Source organism: Oryctolagus cuniculus, chromosome 4, assembly GCF_964237555.1.
Source record: "Oryctolagus cuniculus chromosome 4, mOryCun1.1, whole genome shotgun sequence".
NCBI classification, from domain to species: Eukaryota; Metazoa; Chordata; class Mammalia; order Lagomorpha; family Leporidae; genus Oryctolagus; species Oryctolagus cuniculus.
The window spans coordinates 144,102,783-144,124,395 of NC_091435.1; the positions used below are offsets into that span (position 1 = coordinate 144,102,783).

The 21,613-nt window shown below is 41.9% G+C and overlaps 1 pseudogene; it reads left to right on the forward strand.

The window, feature by feature from the left end:
- Nucleotides 1-2,856: 2,856 nt before the first annotated feature.
- On the forward strand, nt 2,857-7,579 carry LOC100350342 (peptidyl-prolyl cis-trans isomerase FKBP3 pseudogene; annotated as a pseudogene).
- The last annotated feature ends 14,034 nt before the right edge of the window (nt 7,580-21,613 follow it).

Genomic DNA, 21,613 nt, shown 5'->3' on the forward strand with positions numbered 1-21,613 from the left:
AACTTCACAGAAATAAAACTAAAAGATGTTTATGTTAGTGCAGCAGATTTTTGAAACCCACGCATATGAGATATTTTTTGAAAATTCATGGAAAATGCATATTATGACAAAACTATGCATAGATTTCACAAATTTTTTGCACCAAAACAAACCCATGTTTCAATTCCATTTCTCATGCACTTTTTGAAGTGCCCACATAGTGTTGAATTTCTAGGACTATACCACAGAGACTTCTGGGTTCAGGAACCCAGAAGGCTTCTGCAATGTTCGTTTCATAACTCTATGATAGGGGGTGCCCAGACCAGTTGTCCTGCAGAGCAATTTAGGAAAGAAAAGACACAGAATTCTTTTCAAATAAATATATAACTCTACCCAACCCCTGAGTAAAGGATTATGGTTTCACCATCTTGAGATATACTGGTTTGGAGCCAGGGTAGAGTAGCAAGAGGAGAATAATTAAATCTGGTCATTGCATCAATTAAGTAATTGTTGCCTTTAAAAGACATGATAAATGAAACTGATTTTGAACTAGATTTACACAGGTGAATTTGAAAGATGAGCTGGGTGTGGGCAGGCAGATATTGGGGAATGAGAGGGTCCCTTCCAGGAAAGCAAAATGGGCAAAAAGGCAGGCAAGGGCATGGGTGTGAGAAGGCAGGCACTTAGCAAAGCTACTTCCGGAGAAAGGAGGGTTGTATGCTGGAGGAAGGAGACAGAAGCTCTTGGAGTTAGAAGGAAGACAGCAAAGAGGCAGCGCAACGGACATGGAGGGAGCCAGGAAACTGCCGAGAAGCCATACTGGGGGCGGAAGTTGTTTGAGCCGGGGTGTTTGCAGAGGGATGGAGAGTGCGGGGCACATCCCAGAGCCATTTCAGACCTACAGCGATGTGATTTGTGACACATGGCTGAGAGGGGTTGAATGAAAAGACTGAAGGGAAAGATATCTCTGTAGGGAGACCAGAATAGTTCTGGTGGCCTTGAGCGAGATGGCAAAGCTGGAAGAGAATTCAGTTTGAAAGAAAATGAAGAGAAAGGAACACTGCATTTTGGTCCTATTGAATCTGGTGTGACTGCTGAGCATCCAAGTGGAAAGAATTAAGTGGCCTCAGAATTGGGATGATCTCTGAAGGTGAGAGGTCAGGGTAGAAGCTGTAGTTCCAGAAGTCATCAGCGTCAAATCCATACAGATAAAAGTGGATGAAATCTCAGAGCACGGAAATAAAGACATAAGTTCTGACTCTAAGAATTGGAAACTGGTGCTACGTGAGCTTTTCATGTAGTTATTTTTGGCAGTCAGTCCTACGTATCATTCAATTGATGATAACAGTAAGATTGGGGAAGCATATTTCCTGTTTCTCTATAGGTTTTCCATTATTTCTCTAGTCAAATTTATCCATTACCATAGCGAGGCTCTATTTGTTTTAGTGATGAACTTCCCTCCAGCAGGCATTAAAAAGGAGTCCTGTGTGGCTGCAGATTTTTTTAGATGACACAAACGCAACCCATTTCTCCTGTTAATTTTCGATTCTGAGCCATCTGACGATGAACTGTACTGTGGTAGACGGGAGAGAAGGAAGGCCGCGGGTAGAGACAGATCTTTTTATGAAGATCAGCAATTGTCCATGCTTTTATCCCAGGCAAAGATTACATTTAACACCCAGGGGTCCTCTGCTGCCTCAGATCCTTTTCAGAATGAGAGGCTGTGGCACTGCTGATAGTTTGGGGTGTCCTTTCATTTTGTGGCAATATTAAATATACCCCAGCGAGGCATAAATCAGTGATTTATCTAAGAATAAGTCATATCTCTAATAAGGGACCACTTCTTTTAAATTGGACAGACTTTCTCAAAAATACAAAATATGTCAGCCACCCATTTTCTAATGAATATAACTTCAAATTCCTCTTTTCCTTAGAAGAAAGCTATTTTCTCTTCCATACAGCCAAACTGCAAGATTTACTGAGCTTTGTTTGGCTATTGTGGTTACTTTATTTACTCTCATGGGGAGAGTTAGGTTCTTAGAATTTTCAGGATCTAGGTTACATAGTAGGGAGGGGAAAAGATACAGAGGAGGGTTCTTGGGAGCTAAGCTCAGTGGGGGCGCAGCAGGACAGGGCCCAGAAGTGGACTGGCCTTGTTCAGGCCCAGAATAGTGTTTCTTGCTGCACTGGCTCCAGCATCAACCCCCGCCTCCTTTGCTGTAGTATCTCCCGTGCTTAGCGTAGCCTCTGAAACTCCTGGGCAATGCTCAGCAGCTGGCTTTATGCATGTGCTGGAATGGTGCCATGATTTCTCAGGCATTCAGAGTCCATCTCTGGCTCTTCCTACACACTGAACATGTGATCTGACCCTCTGCCACTGTTAGAGAAGAAATGGAGTGAGGGAAGAAAAAAGGTTTTTAATATAGAGATGCGTACTTCTTGTTGTTGCTTTTCAGCCATAGCATAGGGTATTTTGTAAGCATTTAAGTACCTAAAGGAAAACATAGCATATATTCTTTCAGTTGTTGTAAAAGATAGATTAATTGATGGCAGGCGTGGACACTGGTAGAAAGGGTTATGGCCATGAGCAGAAAGGAACTCACTTCATTTAAAGCACTGCAATCTGTTTTAGAGAACTGGATACCCATAAAAACAAATAAAAGGGTCAACTGTATATAGACACAAAATATGAGAAACAACTGAAGATAGATTTAAATATGATGGAAACATCTATTTCTAGCAATATAATAGACTAAAATATTCTCAAAATTCATCTAGTGCAAAATACTTGAAAATGCTGGATAAAATGATTAAATACATGTAAGTTTATTCCATAGTTAAACTGTAAAAAATAAATGGAAAATACTCAAGACCAAAATGAAAAACAAAGCAACACTCGAGAAAAGTAAGTGAGCAATGAGCCAATAGAATATCTGGAATATCTGCCTATTTGACAAAAATTAGAGCTTCAATTTTTTTTTCAAGGGATTGTGCTAAAGAATAGAGATAAAGCTTCAAGTCCAGTACAAGTTGGAAACCTAAATCAGACACCTTTGCCTAAATCAATGAATCCCACGGAGTGGTACTCAGAGAAAAAGGCAATTTGGGGAGAAGAAAGGAAGAATGTACCCTACAAAGAAAGACAGGAAACCTTATCTCCAAATGAAAAGTATATCTTTATCAAGAATTTGTAAGTGTAAATTGGTTCTCTGATGGATTTGGGACCAAAATTTATACCACATGTGTGAGTCAAAAGACCAAAACTAAGCATTTATTGAAAGAGTTCTGTTTCATAGAGCACACCTTAATCCTAGCCCTCAAATAATTTCCCAGTATAAAATTAAGTAACTGAAGTTCACAATTTAAAAAATAATCCTCAAGAGGAAACAAATTATGATTGAGAAATTCCTCACTCAATCTACAAACAGCGAAATAAGACCATAAAGACATCAGATATTCTAGTATAAGACATTTCAAGAAATCAAAGTAGATATTTAACCTATCACTAGCAAAGAAAAGTCCAGGAAGAAATATGGGGGCAGATTTTAAACAGAGTCAGATAGAAGCACCAAAAATAGAAATATAATAATTAATATTTAAAACTAATGAGTAAGTGGTCTAAAAGGTCAACTAGACAGAGCTGAATAAAAAATGGATAAATGGAAGACAAACCTGAAAAATTATCCAGAGTATAGTGTAGAGAGACAGAGAGATGGAGCAAGAAACATCAAATCAGAGTGTCAGAGGGGGAGACTTTAATTAATGGGAAAGAAGCAATGTTTAAATAAATAATAGGGGGCTGGCACTGTGGCATAGCTGGTAAAGCCACTGCCTGCAATACTGGCATCCCATATGGATGCCGGTTTGACTCCCAGCTGCCCCACTTCTGATCCAGTTCTCTGCTGTGGCCTGGGAAAGCAGTAGAAGACGGCCCAAGTCTTTGGGCCTCTGAACCTATGTTTGGGCCACCCGGAAGAGGCTCCTGGCTCCTGGATATTGCATCCCAGCTCCGGCTGTTGCAGCCATTTGGGAAGTGAACTAGCTGATGATCTCTCTCTCTCTCTCTCTTTCTCTCAGAAAACTTATGGAAAATGGCATTAAAGGATAAGATTATTTTGGTGCAAAGGATTTTTAAATGCATGCATAGTTTTTTCATAATATTCATTTTCCATAACTTTTTTAAGGCCACTCTATGCATGGATTTCAAAAACCTTTTATTCCAAGATAAACTTATCTTTTAAACCATTTTTCCCAAACTTTTTGAATTATTTCTCTATATACTATATATATATATACACACACACCCCATGTATACACAGAGATCGTTTGAAAAAAGAAACATGAGTTCATATTAAAGCCTTCTGCACCAGTGCAGCATCAGAGAGTTCATTGCATATAACTTATTTCCTCAACAGTGAGAAACCTGTCTTCTAATAATATTTAACGTCTATGCCTATTTGTGGTTCATATAAAATAGTTTTAGAATTACTAACACATACTCTTGTGAGAGACAAATTGACAAGCTAGATTATAATGTCAGTATACAATTATTTTTGTCTTCAGCCTTATCAGTATCCTGCGGAAATGCTCTTTTACAAAGTTACAAAGTCAGTTCTTTTTTTGTCTCATCCACTTCAGTGTGGCTGAGTTGTTTATTTGTGATACAACTAGATTCATTTATCACAGCCCACATTTCATCTTGGATTTCCCAACATCTTGGTTAACTTTAAAAATTTGCATACAGTAGAATCCACTCTTTGTTATGTGCAGTTCTGTGAGATTTGACAAATGCATGAAGCCATATCCTTGACCACAATACCACACAAAAAATTTCCATTGATCCAAAAAACTCCTTCATGCCACTCATTTGTAATCAACTTTTACCACCTCCTATCTCTAATAATCTTCAACCTTTTTGCTTTTACCTTTTCAGGAATATCATATGAATGGAATTACTCAACATATACTATCTTAGTTCTCACTTCTTTCACACAACAAAATGCACTCAAGATCCACCCACATAATTAGGTGACTCATTAGTCCATTCCTTTGTTTTGCTGCATAGTATTGTATTGTGTAGATGCACCACGATTTGTCTATTCACTTGTTGAAAGACATCTGAGTGGTTTTTAGTTTTTGGTGATTATGAAAAAAATTTAGCATAATCATTTGCTTGCAGAACTTGTGTGTACATGACTTTTAATTTTACTGGGTAAATGCTTAGGCATATGATTACTGGGATATATGGTAAGCATAAGAGGCTGTACCATTTTCCATATCTATCAGCAGTGTTGCTTTGGATCTTTGCCAGTAATTTATACTGTCAGTTTTTCTGTTTTCAGTTATTCTACTAGATGTGTGGTAGTATCTCACTGTGGCTTTTATGTGTATTTACCTGGTGGCTGATAATGTTTAGCAACATTGTGTGTGCTTATTTGCCATATCTATATCTTTTTTTAAGATTTTATTTATTTATTTAAGAGGCAAAGTTACAGACAGAGAGAAGGACAGAGAGAAAGGTCTTCCATCTGCTGGTTCACTCCCCAGATGGCTGCAATGGCCAGAGCTGGGCTGATCTGAAACCAGAAACCAGAAGACAGGAGCTTCTTCTGGGTCTCCCAGGCAGGTGCAGGGGCCCAAGCATTTGTGTCATCTTTCACTGCTTTCCCAGACCATTGCAGAGAGCTGGATCAGAAAAGTAGCAGCCGGGACACGAACTGGTGCCCATATGGGATGCTGGTGCTGCAGGCAGAGGCTTAGCCTACTATGCCACAGCACTGGCCTCTCTATGTCTTCTTGCTCATATGTATTGAATTATTTGTTTACTTTTGAATCTTGAGAGTTCTTTATATTTTCTGATTATCACTCTTCCATGAGATGTGTAATTTGAAATTTTCTTTCAGCCTGCGGCTTGTCCTGTCGGTTCCCTGTCTTTTGACAGGAAATTTTCTTTTATGTATTATGCTTTTGCTGTTGTATCTAAAAATCCTTTGTCAAACCAAGATCATGAACATGTTCGTCTAGGATGTACCCTTCAAGTTACAAAATTTTCTGTTTTGTATTTAGGTTGATCCATTTTGCATTCATTTTTATATAAAGTGTATGGTTTAGGTCAGGTTTATTGTTTTACATGTGGATATCCAAGTGTTTGGCATTCTTTGTTTGTGGGGAGCAACTGGGAGCAACTCGGACTAGACTAAGTTACTGGAATTAAGACTTATTCTATGCATCTGCTCTCCCACAATATGGCGCTGAGAAGGGAAACAGCTTCTACACAGCTGCCTCCAGTTCAACCAACAAGCTGTGGGACCTGCTCCTGATTGGAGGAGAGCAGCGTACTCGGCGTGTGGGTAGCAGAGTTGGAATTGGTGGAAGAGGACTATAAAGGAGGAGAGAGAAAACATGCACGAGGAACATCTATCTGAAGGAACACCTGAGGAACATCTGAGCAGCCCCCGAGAGAGCCGGCCGGTGGTGTGCCGCTCCCCCGCGGAAGTGGGGAAAGTGGCAGGGGGAACCGCCCTTCCACGGAGGTGGAAGGGTCGGTAGCCAACCCGGGAAGAACCAGCAGCAAACCCGGGGAGGGCCGAGCAGACGAAAGAACAGCGCAGGGTCCTGTGTCATTCCTCCACGAAGAGGGGGAGCGACATAATGGTGCCGTGACTCGGATATGAAGCCTAGGCAGGGTTTAGTGTCGTTCCTCCACGAAGACGGGGAGCGACATAATGGTGCCGTGACTCGGATATGAAGCCTAGGCAGGGTTCAGTGTCGTTCCTCCACGAAGAGGGGGAGCGACATAATGGTGCCGTGACTCGGATATGAAGCCTAGGCAGGATCTTGTGTCGTTCCTCCACAAAGAGGGGGAGCGACATTTGTTTATTATTTTCTCCCCCAAGAAACCATCTATGTACCATTGTCTAAAAGTAGCTGGCTATATTTGTATAAGTTTATTTGTGGGTTCTTTTCAATTCCTTTGATCTGTGTGTGGGTGTGTCACTTCACCAATACCATACAGGTTTGACTACTACAACTCTATAGTAAATCTTGGAGTTATAGAGTTCTCCAACTTGTTCTTTTTCATTAAAAATGTAGCCTAGACAGCTAACAAGGACCATTTGGTTCCAGCCTATAACCATCTTTTTTGAAAGTAAGCGTTTCAAGGGTTCGGAAAATATAAGTAAAGTGAGCAAGTGAAGAATGCGAAGCTTAATGAAGATAAACCCAAGGAAATCAAGGCTGAAGAGACTCCAAATGAAAGTCCACCAAAATATACAGAATCTATCCTAAGAAAGGAGCGATGAAACCAACTGAGAGATGTTGTTCACTGCTGGTACACAGGAACACAACAGCAAGGGACTGTTTTGGATACTAATATTCAAACAAGTTCAAAGAAGAAGAACGCCAAGCCTTTAAGTTGTAAGGTTGGAGTAGGCACAGTTATCAGAGGAAGGGGTGAAGCTCTCTTGACTACGCATGAAGGAGAAAAGACTCACCTGGGGATTGAGCCAGAATGGGCTATGGTAAGAAAGGGGAGCCTGAAGCCCAGATTTCACCAAATTCAAAACTCGTTCTCAAAGTGGAATTAGCGGACAGGGATTGAAATAGCAGTGCTTCAGAGCTAAAGACATCAGCAAAAAGGATCAAACTTGGCCTTGATGGAAGTTATGTAACTTGTTTGTTACTACTATAAGGGAAAGCTCAACTGGAAAATTAAGATTTAAAACTTGCCTACTTGATTCCAGTTTTTCAGAAATGTAATCTTTTATAAATCTACGAAGTCTAAACTATTTTACCACAACTTAACCATAAAATACTGGTTAAGGAAAACTATTCCTCCTTTTACTTAGTTTACTTCATGTTGTAAACTAAAAAGCTCAATAAAAACTAATCCACTGTCAAAAAATGGAATTAACAGAGTAGCTTAATACAAGATAAATACACAAAGCTAATAGATTTTTTTGAGAAACAATTCCACCCACATAGTGACAAACATGATAAAGTTCTTATAAATATATTTAACATAAAAGGCATAGGTTATATGTTTGGAGAAGTATCAAATATTAATGAAAAACATAAAATCTGATCAAGCTGAAGATCTACCTTGTTCTTGCACGAGATTTAATATCACCCCCAAACATCAGTTCAACCAATTGTCATTTGCTTCTAGTCTTGAGGACATAATATGGAGGATTACCTTTTTAATAGGAGAATAAGTTTCTGAAAATGGCCAAGATTTTTATGAAATTTAGCCATGTCCAGGGAGTTCCTTTGTCCCATATTGGTGAAATAAAATAAAGCAAAATGAGTCACTGAAAGATAATGAAGACTAAACCCAGAAATAGATTTTGATATATGAGAGACTTTAACATATGAAAACAATGGCACTCCAACCTAGTGGTAAAAGAATGATCTCTTTTATAGATGGTACTGGAGCAATTAGAAAATTCACTTAGAAAAATAACAAAGTTGACAACTTTACCTAAAAATTTCAGATGGATGGAAGACAACTGTCAAAGGTAAGAAATAAATCTTAGAAAGTATAGGAAATTACATGCATAACCTTGGATTAAGGATTCCATTTTAACCAAGATAACTAACCCAGAAATTATAAAACAATAGATCGACACATTTGATTATATAAACAATTGTTTAAAGTATGACAAAAATGATAAAATTTTTATATATTTACACTTAAATATTTACATATATTTTTATTAACACAAACCACTTTAATAGAGAAAGGGTGGATAGGAAGATGCAGAAAAGCAAGATGATAGCAAAAATTCCATTTAAAAATAACCAAGGAAGCTTCAACAGATTTGTATGTTTAAATACAATTACATGTGCATGTAGAAGTCTGTGGACAAATAAACATGCAGTTAATTCCATTGGTTATGTAGGGAAACAGCAGAGAGGAAAAGTTTGCAGGGAGGCATAAGATGATCAGAAAGTAAAAGAGCATATAAATGTCATGATCCTAAAAAGTATGTCACATATCAAATTTATTTGAAATGCACTAATACATGTATTAAAGGAGGCCAAAAGTTTTGTTTGCAATGGACACCTCAGAAGCTGGAGTTCTATGTGATATTTTCCACCTATCTGCCTCTACTTTTGTACACTGCTCACTTTTTTTTTCACAATAAAGGTATTTCTTTTTTTTTTTTAAAGATTTATTAATTTATTTACTTGAAAGATAAAGCCACTGGAAGAGAAGGAGAGACAGAGAGAAAGAGATCTTTCATCCATGGCTTCACTCCCCAAATGGCCCCAACAGCCAAGTTTGGAAAAGGCTGAAGCCAGGAGCCAGGAGCCTCAGCCCGGTCTCCCACGTGGGTGCAGGAGCCCAAGCACTTGGGCCATCCTCTGGTGTGTTCCCATGCACATTAGCAGGGAGCTGGATCAGAAACCAAGCAGCTGGGACTTGAACCAGCACTTGGATTTGGGTTGCGGGAGTCATAAGCGGCAGTTTCACCGGCTGCAATAGGATGCTGGAGTTTTGCTTAATGGGAAATACGCAATGGTTTCACTGTAAGAAACAAAAACAAAACATATTCATCCACTCAAAAGAACTCACCAATTTGCAATCCAGTGAGAAAGTGGAGACTTGAAGCTGCTAAACAGAGAAGACTCAAGGGAGACAGCCGGAGAAGGCTTGGGACAGATCTGGGGGCAAAGCAAAGACACCCAGAACTGGACCTAGAATCAGAAGGGGGAAAAAAAGCCCATTTTGCCAGCAGAAGACAGGCATAGCTCTTGGGGCTGGCATCAAGGAAAACCTACGCAGGGAAATTATCCTCCACGCCTAAGTTTGATAGCAGTCCTGGCTTGGATTTCCTACCTTTCACAGCAAAAACAAGCAAACATTAAGCCCAAACTGGGTAACGCAGTACTCACTCTGAGGCTGAAGACTTAGGGAATTAATTTCAAGCAACAAAATTTTTCAAGGAATTTCTTTCGTTTTTAGATAAAGTGTCATTCAGAAGAAGAAATCAGAAGATGGGGTGTTTTTGTCCCCATTCAAGGAGAGCAGCAGCTGAGACTAGTTATCAACTCATTCCCGAATGAAACAACTGATTGCAGACTGTTTTCCAAGAGGGCTAGCACCATCAGAGAGAAAAACGCTCAGTTGCCTGGAGATTGTGGCCAAGGAAAGTTGTACCCTTACAAGTACATTTTGCAAGAATTGTTGCATGGAGATGATTTTCAAAGAAATTCCCAAGAAAAGAAAATTGCAGTCTTCTGTCCTCCAGGTGATAAAAGCCCGCCTCCCCAGCCGGAATCCTGGCTTTGGAATCGGCTCTTCAGAAAGCACGGTTTTTATCTAAAACCTATTTCACTTATCAAGTTAGGCTATGCAAGCTTTGTATTCTTTCTGACTCTTGGTTTTTTCGTCTATAAAATGGGAGTGCTGATAATAACAGGGCGCAGAAAAGAATCCTTGCTTGACTTCTTTTATGTGTCAGTGGCGTGATTCAAATGCAAGCTTCCTCGTGGAAATGTGGAGTAGAATGTGCACAGTGCATAAATGCCACAACCAAGGTAGCTCGAATATATGCAGGCTTCCTCCCACCCAAAGCCATAATTGGAAGCTGCTGAAGATCCCTGGGCAGGCGTGTTAGAGTAATCAGCAGTAGAATTCTCTAGGTAAAGTCTTCAGTCTCCAGCCAGGCTGGTAGTCTGATCTGCTTGTCTTTCTGGTTGAGACCGCTAAGCCTCCAGGCGGTGGGGTGGCGAGCGCAGGCTGAAAGCTGTGAGTCTATTTCAAAACCTTCTCCTGGGGCGCATAGGGTCAGGGTGGGGCAAAGGAAAGAGGAGCAGCCTGTCAAGTGCTGTGGTGAGCCTAACTACCATTCCGCCTTCATCTTCTATGCGTTGGAAAGCCAGTTCCAGATCTTGGCCAGGAAATCACCCCTCTTAATCAAGTCAGTGGTACCCTGGACTTTGCCCCCATAAGGTCACTCAATTCCTCGGTTTATCAATATGCACCCGAAGGTTCTGACACTATCTGGGCTTTCCGAGCAGGAGCAAGGCTTTCCAGCGCCTCCCCAAACAGGGGAATTCTGCACTACCAGGAGTGTGAGCGACAGCATGAGCCTCCTGGTGGCGGGGCCGCAGAACACATGCAGGTGTCGGCACAGGTGGGTTGTCCATCTTTATATTCCTGAGATGATGCAGTAGCTGGCACACAGTGAGCATTCAGCAAAATGCCTCTGGGAAGGGTGGCTGGATGTTTGGATGGGTGAGTGGGTGAGTGGGTGGTGGACGTTCGGGTGGGTGGGTGGATGAGGCTCTGAGAGCACAGCACGAAGAAATTCTAGAAAGCTTTGCCACACTCACTTCACATCTGCTATGGTTATCCCTATTTGCAAAAACCAAAACTAAGATGTTTGCCCTTGGAGCCTGTAAAATTTTGATTCTATCGACTTAAGGCATTTGCAGCTGAAATAAAATTCGACACATAGGAGTGTGCTAATGGCACTTTTCCAAATGTCGCTCCAGTTATCATTTCCACTGCAAAGCAGCTGCCCCCTCAACGGTCCTGGATGCACTGTGGAACCTAGAAGTCTCGGCAGGCGAAATTACGGCCCACTCTAGTTTCTGTCTCCTCACTGAGGAACGTTTTTTGGTTACAGCGTATGTAAATCTCTGCCCAAGTGTCTTCTCATATTCATTGATTTAAAAAATCATCCGAGTCTCAGAAGATTCATTTGACCCAGTGACTAAGCAAAAGGACAAGATGCTCATGGTGCCTGCCAGCACACGAGGCTGGCTCAGGCTTGCCCAGTGTCACAGCAGGGTTAGAACCAACTCATGTTGCAGATGAGAAGGAAGAAGAGAGCACTTAGGATGTCTCCTTATATGTGATCTCAAAAAATTTGTGACCTCAAAACATAGGGCTTTGTCTAAAGAACAAATACACATACTAAGGCTTCTAATATCTAGCTGAAATAGTAAATGAAATGATGATTTCTTTTCTCAGTCTCCAAAACCACTGTCACTTCCCGGAAGTAGCAATACAATGTAATAAAAAAAAAAGACTTTCCAAATGGAAATGAGTCAGGTTTGCTTCAGCCTTTTATAAGAAGGAACCTCAGCCTTTTATCGTAGGGGCCATGCGACAGAAGGGGGTATATTAATCTCACTTCACTAGGCTATGCCGTGGCAGCAAGTCTTCTAAAATGCCAATGGCCCGACAACAATAGATTCAATTTACGTTGTTACCAGCCCCCTTGTGAGTCACCTGTGACTTCCTCGGCCCAGAGAAAGCCATCTACAGATGTTGTCAGGCTTACCTGACAGCAACGGGGCAGGCAGCTAGGAGAAAGGAAGGATGACTCAGGAAGCCCCTTCTCTGAGATGGAGCATTGCCTTCCTGCCGTGCACAGAAACCTGCAAAATATCCACGGGAGTGCACATTGTGAAAACAACATGCATGGCTTTCACATTTTTTGCACCAAAATAAACTTGTTATTCCTCCTCCTCTTCCTCCTCTTCCTCCTGCTTCTTCTCCTTTTGCATAGACAGTGAACATGTATTTCGGAGGACTCTGGAGTATGAAGAGTGCAGGGTCAAGGAGCTGACAAATTCAGCACACGCCGAGGGCCCATTCCTGGCTCACAAGTGGTGGTGTCTTCACTGTGTCCCCATATGATGGGCAGCAGAAATCTCGTCTCTTCAGCCCCTTTCAAGGCCAATAATTCCATTCATGAGGTTTCCACTGTCATGGGTTAATTCTGTCCCATAGGCTCCATCTTTAACTGCCATCACATCGAAGAGTCAGGCTTCAAGTTATGAATTTTAGGGGACACAAATGTTGAATTGATAGTTTGCCTTTAGTACTAAGCAATCAAATACTAGAACCTTAACTATTTTCTCCTTTCCAGAGAGATGAGTGGCTTTGGAAACATCTTTTCAAATTTATTTTTTTATAATAAGCACCACAAATTGTTATGTCATACATCATTTTGATTTTGTTTTGCTAATGTGATATAATAATAATACATATTAAGCGTTGATTTTATTTTGGGGACGTTATATCATCAAATCCTGTTGCTTTTACTTATTTTAATTAAAAATTTTTAACAGAAACATAAAATTGTACATATTAATGAGGTATCATGTGAGTTCTGATACATGCATACATCCTGTAACGTCCGATCAGGGTAAATATAACCATCTCCTCAAACATATTACGTTTCTTTATGGTGAAAACATTCAAAATCCTATCTTCTGGTTTTCTTAATGGTGAGATACACAGTACACTAACATTATCTGTAGTTACCCTACTGTGCTATGGAAGCCCAGAACTCCTCACTTCTGTCTAATTAGTGACCTTTCCCTGTCCCCCAACCCACCCCACTTCCTTCCCCACCCTCTAGGAGCTGCCATTATGCTATTTTTTAATTTTTTTTTGGACAGGCAGAGTGGACAGTGAGAGAGACAGAGAGAAAGGTCTTCTTTTTCCATTGGTTCACCCTCCAATGGCCGCTGCTGCCGGCGCACCACGCTGATCCAAAGCCAGGAGCCAGGTGTTTCTCCTGGTCTCCCATGCAGGTGCAGGGCCCAAGCATTTGGGCCATCCTCCACTGCACTCCCAGGCCACAGCAGAGAGCTGGACTGGAAGAGGAGCGACTGGGACAAAATCCGGCACCCCGGGGTGCTGGCACCGTAGGCAGAGGATTAGCCTAGTGAGCCATGGTGCTGGTCGCCATTATGCTTTCAATGTCAATAAGACCGCAGTCTTATTAGATTCCACATATCAGTGAGGCCACACGCTGCTTGTCTTTCTGTGCTTGGCTTATTTCACTTAGCATAATGACCCCGAGTTCCATCCACATTTTTGGAAATAGCAAGATTTCATCCTTTTTTATAGCAGAGTAGTTTTCTATTGTGTGCACATACCACATTGTCTTTGTCCATTCATTAGATGAGGGAAACTTAGATGGTTTCCGTTTCTTGGCTATTGTGGAAAGTGCTGCAATAAACATGGGCGTGCAGATGCCTAGCTAGAGATTCTTGGATCGTTTGGTAGCTCTAGTTTTAGTTTTTTGCAGAATCCTAATTCTGTTTTCCACAATGGTGTACTAAACTTATGTAACCACCAACAGCGTGCAAGAGTTCACTTTTCTCCAGATGCTCAGCATTTGCTATCTTTTCTCTTTCTGATAACAGTCAATCTAACTGGACAGGGGAAAATCTTGTTGTGGTTTGTATATCCCTCTTGCAAATTTTTAAATTGGATTTTTGTTTGCTATTGAGTTCCTTATATAGTCTGATTATTAACCCTTTGCAAGATGTGTATTTTGCAAATATTTTCTTCCATTCTGTAGATTATCTCTTCACTCTGTTAAAAGTTTCCTTTGCTATGCCTAATCTCTTTAATTTGATGAAATCCCAGTTGTATATTTTTACTTTTGTTTTCTATGCATTTGGGGTCCAGTCCAAAAAAATCCTCATGCATTCCAATGTCCTGAAGTACTTACCCTAAGTTTTATTCTAGTAGTTTCAAAGTTACAGTTCCTATACTTAGGTCTTTAATTCATTTTGAGTTGACTTTTCTTTATATTGAGAAACAGGGGTCCATTTTTATTATTCTACATGTGGGTATTCAATTTTCTCAGCACTGTCTATTGAAAGATTGTCCTCTTTCCAATGCGTGTTCTTATTACCTTTGTCAAAGATGAGTTGGCTTTAGATGAATGGGTTTGCTTCTAGATTCTCTATTTTGTTCCATTGGTCTACATAACTGTTTTTATGTCAATGCCATGCTTTTTTAATTACTGTAGCTTTCTAATATATTTTAAAGATTTATGTATTTATTTGAAAGTCAGAGTTATACAGAAATAGAAGGACAGGCAGAGAGAGAGAGAGAGAGGTCTTCTATCTGCTGTTCACTCCCCAGTTGGCCGCAAAGGCCGGAGCTGGCAGATCCAAAGCCAGGAGCCAGGTGCCTCTTCTTGGTCTCCCACGTGGGTACAGGGGCCAAAGGACTTGGGTCACCTTTTACTGCTTTCCCAGGCCATAGCAGAGAGCTGGATCAGAAGTGGAGCAGCCAGGACTTGAACTGGCACTTATATGGGATGCCGGCATGGCAGGCAGTTGGCTTTACCTGCTATGCGATAGTGCCAACCCCTCTAAGGTATTTTAAAGTCCATTGTGTTTAATACCTCCTAGTTTGTTCTTTTTGCTCAAGATCACTTTGCCTATTCAGCATATTTGGGATTCCATACAAATTTTACTAGTGCTTTTCTGATTCTGGGAAAAATGTCATTGCTATTGAATTCAATTGCATTGAATCTATACACACTTTTAACAAGATTGATCCTTCTAATCCATGAACACAGGATGTGAAATAGAAAATGTTTTTGTGTCCACTTTAATTCGTTTCATCAATAACTTATGGTTTTCATTGGAGAGCTCTGTTATCTCTGGTTGAATTTATTCTTAGAATTTTTGTAGCTATTGCAAGTGGGCTTTCTTTATTGACTTCTCTTTCAGAGAATTCTCTATTGGTGTAAAACAGTGCTAGTGATTTTTGCACACTGACTTTGTATCCTTCAATTTTGATGGGTTTATTAGTTCTAATAATATTTGCGGAGTTTAGGGGGTTTTCTGTAAATTAAGATCATACCATCTGCAAACAATGACAATTTGACTCCCTCCTTTCCAATTAGAGTGCCTTTGTTCCTTTTTCCTGCCTGGGACTTGCTCTGGAGTTGGACTTCCAGGACCATATTGAATAAATGTGGCGAAAGTGGGCTTGCTTATCTTGCTCCAGGTCTTATATAGAAAACCTTCAGCTTTTCCTCATTTCAGTGTGATGGCATCTTGGCTTGTTGTAGATGGCCTTGATTATGGTAACATATGTTTCTTCTCTGCCTAATTTCTTCAGAGTTATCATCATGAAGAGAATTTGGACTTTATCAAATGCCTTTTTCTGCACCTTTAGACATGGTCACATTATTTTGTCCATCATGCTTTTGATATGGCGATTACATTTATTGCTTTGCATATGTTTATGTTGAACAATCTACGCTCCCATAGCATGAATCTCACTTGATCATGGTGAAAAATCCTTCCCATGTGCTGTTGGGTTTGGTCTGCCAGTATTCTGCTGAGGATTTTTACATCCCTGTTCCTCAAGGATATTGGCTGTTGACTTTTTTTTCCCTGTGTTTTTGTCTGATTTTGGTTTCCAGGTAATGCATGACTTTTAGGATGAGTTTGGAAGACTTCTATTCTTTCAGAATTGGAATTAATCCTTCTTTAGCATTCAGTAGAATGTAGTAACATAGTAGTGAATTCATTTGGTCTGGGATTGTCTTTGGTGGCAAGCTCTTAATTACAAATTTAATCTCATTAGCTGTTATTGGTTGATTTAGGTGTTTTGTTTCTTCATGATTCAACCCTTTTTTTAAGTGTCTTCTTTAAATGAAAAGCTAAAAAAACTCCTATCAAGTACAGGTACTGAGTCTTCTAAGGCAATGTATTCAGAGCTGAGAGGATTAACAGTAAGAACAAGTCCTTCGATCCAATTAAGGATCATACGGATCTGTGGGGCTGACTGACTGCAGCCGGCCCCACTCAGAACGCTTAGTTCAAGCAGCCTCTTCCCAGTTTCCAACTCATGAACGGAGATAATGTTTTCTTAATTTTAGCTCAGAAAACTTTCGGAAGCTGTTTTATTTACAATGCCAACTTTTAAACTAGCACTCAAGTTAACTGGACAATAAACTAGGCAGAAATCACTTTATAAGAAGAGGGAAAGCCCAAAATGCCACGTTCTATTGAGAACCCACAGTTCAGTTTTATTCAGAGAAAAAAAAAAAAAGAACTTTCGATCACACTAGAAAAAAACTCGGGTTTGGAATCTGAACTCAAGCTACACAGGTAGGGAAGACAATGTTCTGCTAAAATAAATCATTTGCTGCTGCATTTGTCTGCTGTTTGCCTAATATTAACCGTTATAAACAGAGCAGTGCAACTAGTATGGCACAATCCTTACAGTGTTAGCATGTGAGGCACAGCATCTCACTTCTCTCCACACCGCTGGTTCTCTGTGCATGGGCTGCTGCTTCAGCGAAGAGCATTCTTCAGATGGAAGCTCTCGGAATCTCCTCAGGAGTCTTCCCCTCAATCGTGTTGGCAACGGCCTTGCACGTGACATCAGGCAAACCTTGGGAGTCTAAGTAGTTCGCAGCCAGAGTAAGCTCGACACATGTTCCTTGGACAACTTTCAGGAATTCTTGGTCCCAAACAGGGATATCATCCATTTGCTTTCCTCGTTCTCACGTTCTCATTGTCTTCGGGAGGAGGAGGGGTCATCCTTGTAATAGGTGCACCACTGGGCCCTTTTTATTTTTTTTAAATATTGCTGCATTAGCATTTGGTAGAGGAACTGGGTCATCATCCCCTTCATTATCCGTTCCCAAATCTTCCAACATGGCCTTGACAGTCACAGACTGTTTGGCAATTTCTACAGCAACTTCAAAAACTCCGTCAGAACTCTGAAGCTTAATTGAAGACATGGTGTTCAGGTTTGTGGGGATGGTGGGTTGGAGGCTCTAGAGAAAGGGGTGGCGTCAGCACAAGGAGAGACAGGTGGATGACAAGGCCACTACCCAACCTTTTCTTTTTTTTAAAGATTTATTTATTTACTTTTGAAAGGCAGAGTTACAGAGAGACAGGGGAGACAGAGGGAGGTTTTCCATCTGCCGTTCACTCCCCAAATGGCCACAATGGCTGGAGCTGGGCCAGCTGAAGCCAGGAGCCACAAATTTTATCCAGGTCTCCCAGGTGGGTGCAGGGGCCCGAGTACTTGGGCCATCTATTATTGCTTTCCCAGGTACATTAGCAGGGACATGGATTGGACATGGAGCAGTTAGGACTGCAACTACTGCCCAAATTGGATGCTGGCACTGCAGGCGGTGGCTTTTACCCGCTACACCACAGCACTGGCCCCCAAGATTCAGCCTTAGTGAGGTTTATGTATCCAGGAATCAGTCCATTTCTTCTTGGTTATCAAATCTGTTGCCATATGAGTGTTCTGTAGATGGATGTTAAGTTCAGTTATCTAGGGTTCAATTTAACTCTGCTGTTTTTCATTTGATTTTCTGTCTAGATAATCTGTCCATTTCTGAAAGTAGAATGTTAAACTCTCAGACTCTCCCTTTATTTTTTTCATATTTAAATCATTTTTTTGAAGTTTTCTTTTTTTTAAACTTTTATTTAATGAATATAAATTTCCAAAGTACAGAATATGGATTACAATGGCTTCCCTCCCATAACGTCCTTCCAACCCGCAACCCTCCCCTTATCCACTCCCTCTCCCTTCCAATCATTTTTATTTACAAAATGCTATCCTGAGAATTATAATTCCATTAGGCTTCAATTTGAGCAAAAGTGTAATCACTTAAGTAACAGCAGGACCCGGGCCGATCCAAAGCCAGGAGCCAGGAGCTTTGGCCCAGTCTCCCACACAGGTGCAGGGACTCAAGCACTTGGGCCATCTGCTATTGCTTTCCCAGGCCATAGCAGAGAGCTGGATCAGATGAGGAGCAGCTGGGATACAAACTGGTACCCATATGGGATGCCGGCATCACAGGCAGAAGCTTAGACTACTATGCCACAGCACCAGCCCCCTAGAAGTTCATGATATTTATTGCTGTACAATGTTGCCTATACATTGAAGGACTAGTTATGGTAGTCTGCCTTCATCTGTGTCTGTCCTTCTAGAAATTCTAAGCAATGTTTCCCTGAGCCTGTGGATATAAGTGGTATTTTATCACTAGGTGGCACCCTCAGTCAAAGATTCCAACAGCTCTGCGCTAAGTGTGTTTTCACTGTTTCAATCCTAAAATACACTCCAAGCTTAGGTTTGTCCCAAATCTGCAGTTGGTGTGTTGTTCAGATAAACTGGGGAAGTATTTGGAAAAGCGTAGGCTGTCCTTACAAGCCTCTTCTTGGGGCTTGGATAGGCACAAACACACAACCTTGTGAGCTGTATTAATTCACACTCAGATCCTAGAGCCCACCAAGGGCTTCAAGACTGAAGCTCTTCCTGCCATGGTCCAGTTCCTGCTGAAGTGGACTCACTGCCTGAGGTCGCTCCTTCTAGCCACTGCCGCTGTCAGCTGGGTTATAAGGCTAATAAACTGGGACCATGGAACTCGCTTGTTACCAGAGCAGGTCCAGAGGCTCTATCTGCAACCACGGGCCTGTGGATGGGGCCATTAGGATCTGCTCGATGCATTTAAGTCTGCCATTGAGTTCCAGTACAGTCCTAGCTACCTCCCTAAGGTTGGAGGAGAGGTGATACTCAGCTGCCCAGGCAAGCACCAGGTAGATTATACCCAAGTCTCACCAGGCCTTGTGCAGTCTTGGAGTTGCATGGTAGACCCACATCACACTAGTGATTATACATGCCAAAAGAAGTCAATCTCACCTGGGTGCAGATCTCCATCTAATACTTGGGAGACTCCACTTACAGGTACTGGCCTGAGGATGAAGACCATTAGTATCTGCCCAGTGGTAGTCTTTACCAGCTAGCTATACACTGAATCATAAGACACAGTCCTATGGTTCTGCCCAAGCTTGGTGGAGGGGTGATAAAGGCTGTTTCTTGATTGCACAGATTGGCATGAAGCTGTATCCCACCTGGGACTCAGAGTAACCAGACCAAAATAGTCCAGAGTGTGCATGCCAGGTACACAGGGTTGGCAGTGATCCCACTGAAAAAAATGCATTCACTGGTGCACAGGTTTCTTCCTCATACTGGGGCAAATCTAGAGGCTCTGGGAGCACTGGCTTGGTGGTAAAGACCTTTGGGCTTTAACAGGTGCTGAGTCTCAGTTGCCAATCTAGCTCTGAGCTCCAACGCAAGGTGCTAAACTCCTCTCCTGCCCTATTCCACAGAGGTTGCAGTCTTGCTCCACTGTGTCCCAGAGGTTGGGGAAAGGATGGTAGAGGCTACCTAACAATGAAGAGTCCAAATAGTCTGTGGACATGGCCTGTGGGCAGAGGTCATGGCTCTCTTGCCAACTCTGAATTTCATTCATCTAGGATTCAAGTTTAAGGATTGGATTTAATTCCCTCTCCCTCTTCCAAGTGGGAGTTAAGGCATCTCCTCCACACCGCACTACTTGGAGTTGGAGCAGGAGTCATGCAGGTGATTCTTTCTTCCTACTTTCACTGTAGCTTCACCACTATTATACTAAAATCAGGCACTGTGGTGTCCCACCTGGGTTCCACTAGTTCTTGTGAAGATGACTTGGTGTATGAATAGCTGTGTAGGTTGGTGTCTCTATGGGGAGATAGTTATTGGGGCACCTTACTCAACTGTTTTGATAATAATTACCCCGCCTGAAATACTTCTGTTACGGACTACATGCTGTGTCTCCTGTCTAAATCATATGTTGACACCCTAACCAAGCTCCAGTGGGATAGTGTCAGGAGATGGGATTCTTGGGAGATAACTAGGTTCAGACGTTCTGAAAATTTTTACTTATTTGTTTTCACTTTATCTGAAAGTCAGAAAGCAAACATAGGTAATTCTATCCACTGGTTCATCCCCCAAATGCCTGCAACAGTCAGGGCTGGGCCATGCTGCAGTCAGGAGCCTGGAACTCCACCAGAGTCTCTCATGTAGGTAGCAGGGACTGAGTACTGAGGCCAACATCTGCTGCCTCCCAGGGTGCACATCAGCAGGCAGCTGGATTGCATGCAGAATAGCCAGGACTTGAGCCAGGCATTCTGGTACTGGATGCGAGTGTCTTTACCACTGTGTCAAATGCCCATCCTGAGGGATTTGTCTTCTTTTAAGAGAAAGAGACCAGCACTCACTCAGTCATGTGCAGCTGCAGAGAGAAGGAGGCTGTCTGCAAGTCAGGGGTCTAGCTCTTGGCCACCGCAGCATCCATAGCTACGAGAGACAGAGTGTTATATAAGCCATCCCTGTGTGTGATATTTTAGTATAGCAGCTCAAACTAAGACAGTGCTGGAACCTGATGACTCTGTTAGATGTGTTCAATTACTTGGGCATGGATAAACATCTTTTTTTAAGTGGTAGGGATTTGCATATGAAGGGGAATTACCTGAGATATGTTTGAAATGACAATTGAAATAACACACCAAGTTGTCCCCCTGTGCATTGAATGAAAACAAATCGTTTGCTGGAAGGCAAGATCTGTAACTACCTTAAAAAGGTGCTCTTTTTTAAAAGATGCTGTTATTTATTTGAAAAGCAGAGAGAAAAGTAGAGGGGAGAGACAGAGAGAGAGGTCCATCCCTGCTGGTTCACCCCCTGAATGGCCGCAACAGCCAGGCTGAAGCCAGGAGCTTCATCCAGGGCTCCCACGTGGGCGCAGGGGCCCAAGCACTTGGGCCTTCTTCCACTGCTTTTCCAGGGAGCTGGGTCAGAAGTGGAGCAGCTGGGACTAGAACCAGCGCCCATATGAGTTGTCAGCCCTGCAGGTGGAGGCTTAGCACCTGCACTTAGAACCCTAGGCAGGTCCTGCTTATCCCCCACACCTTGATAGGGAGTTCTCACTGCCCATCTGAGCTGCTCTGGGCATTTGAGATCATCAGCCTGACCTGGGGTCATAGCCCCTGGTGCCACTCTCTGGACATTCGG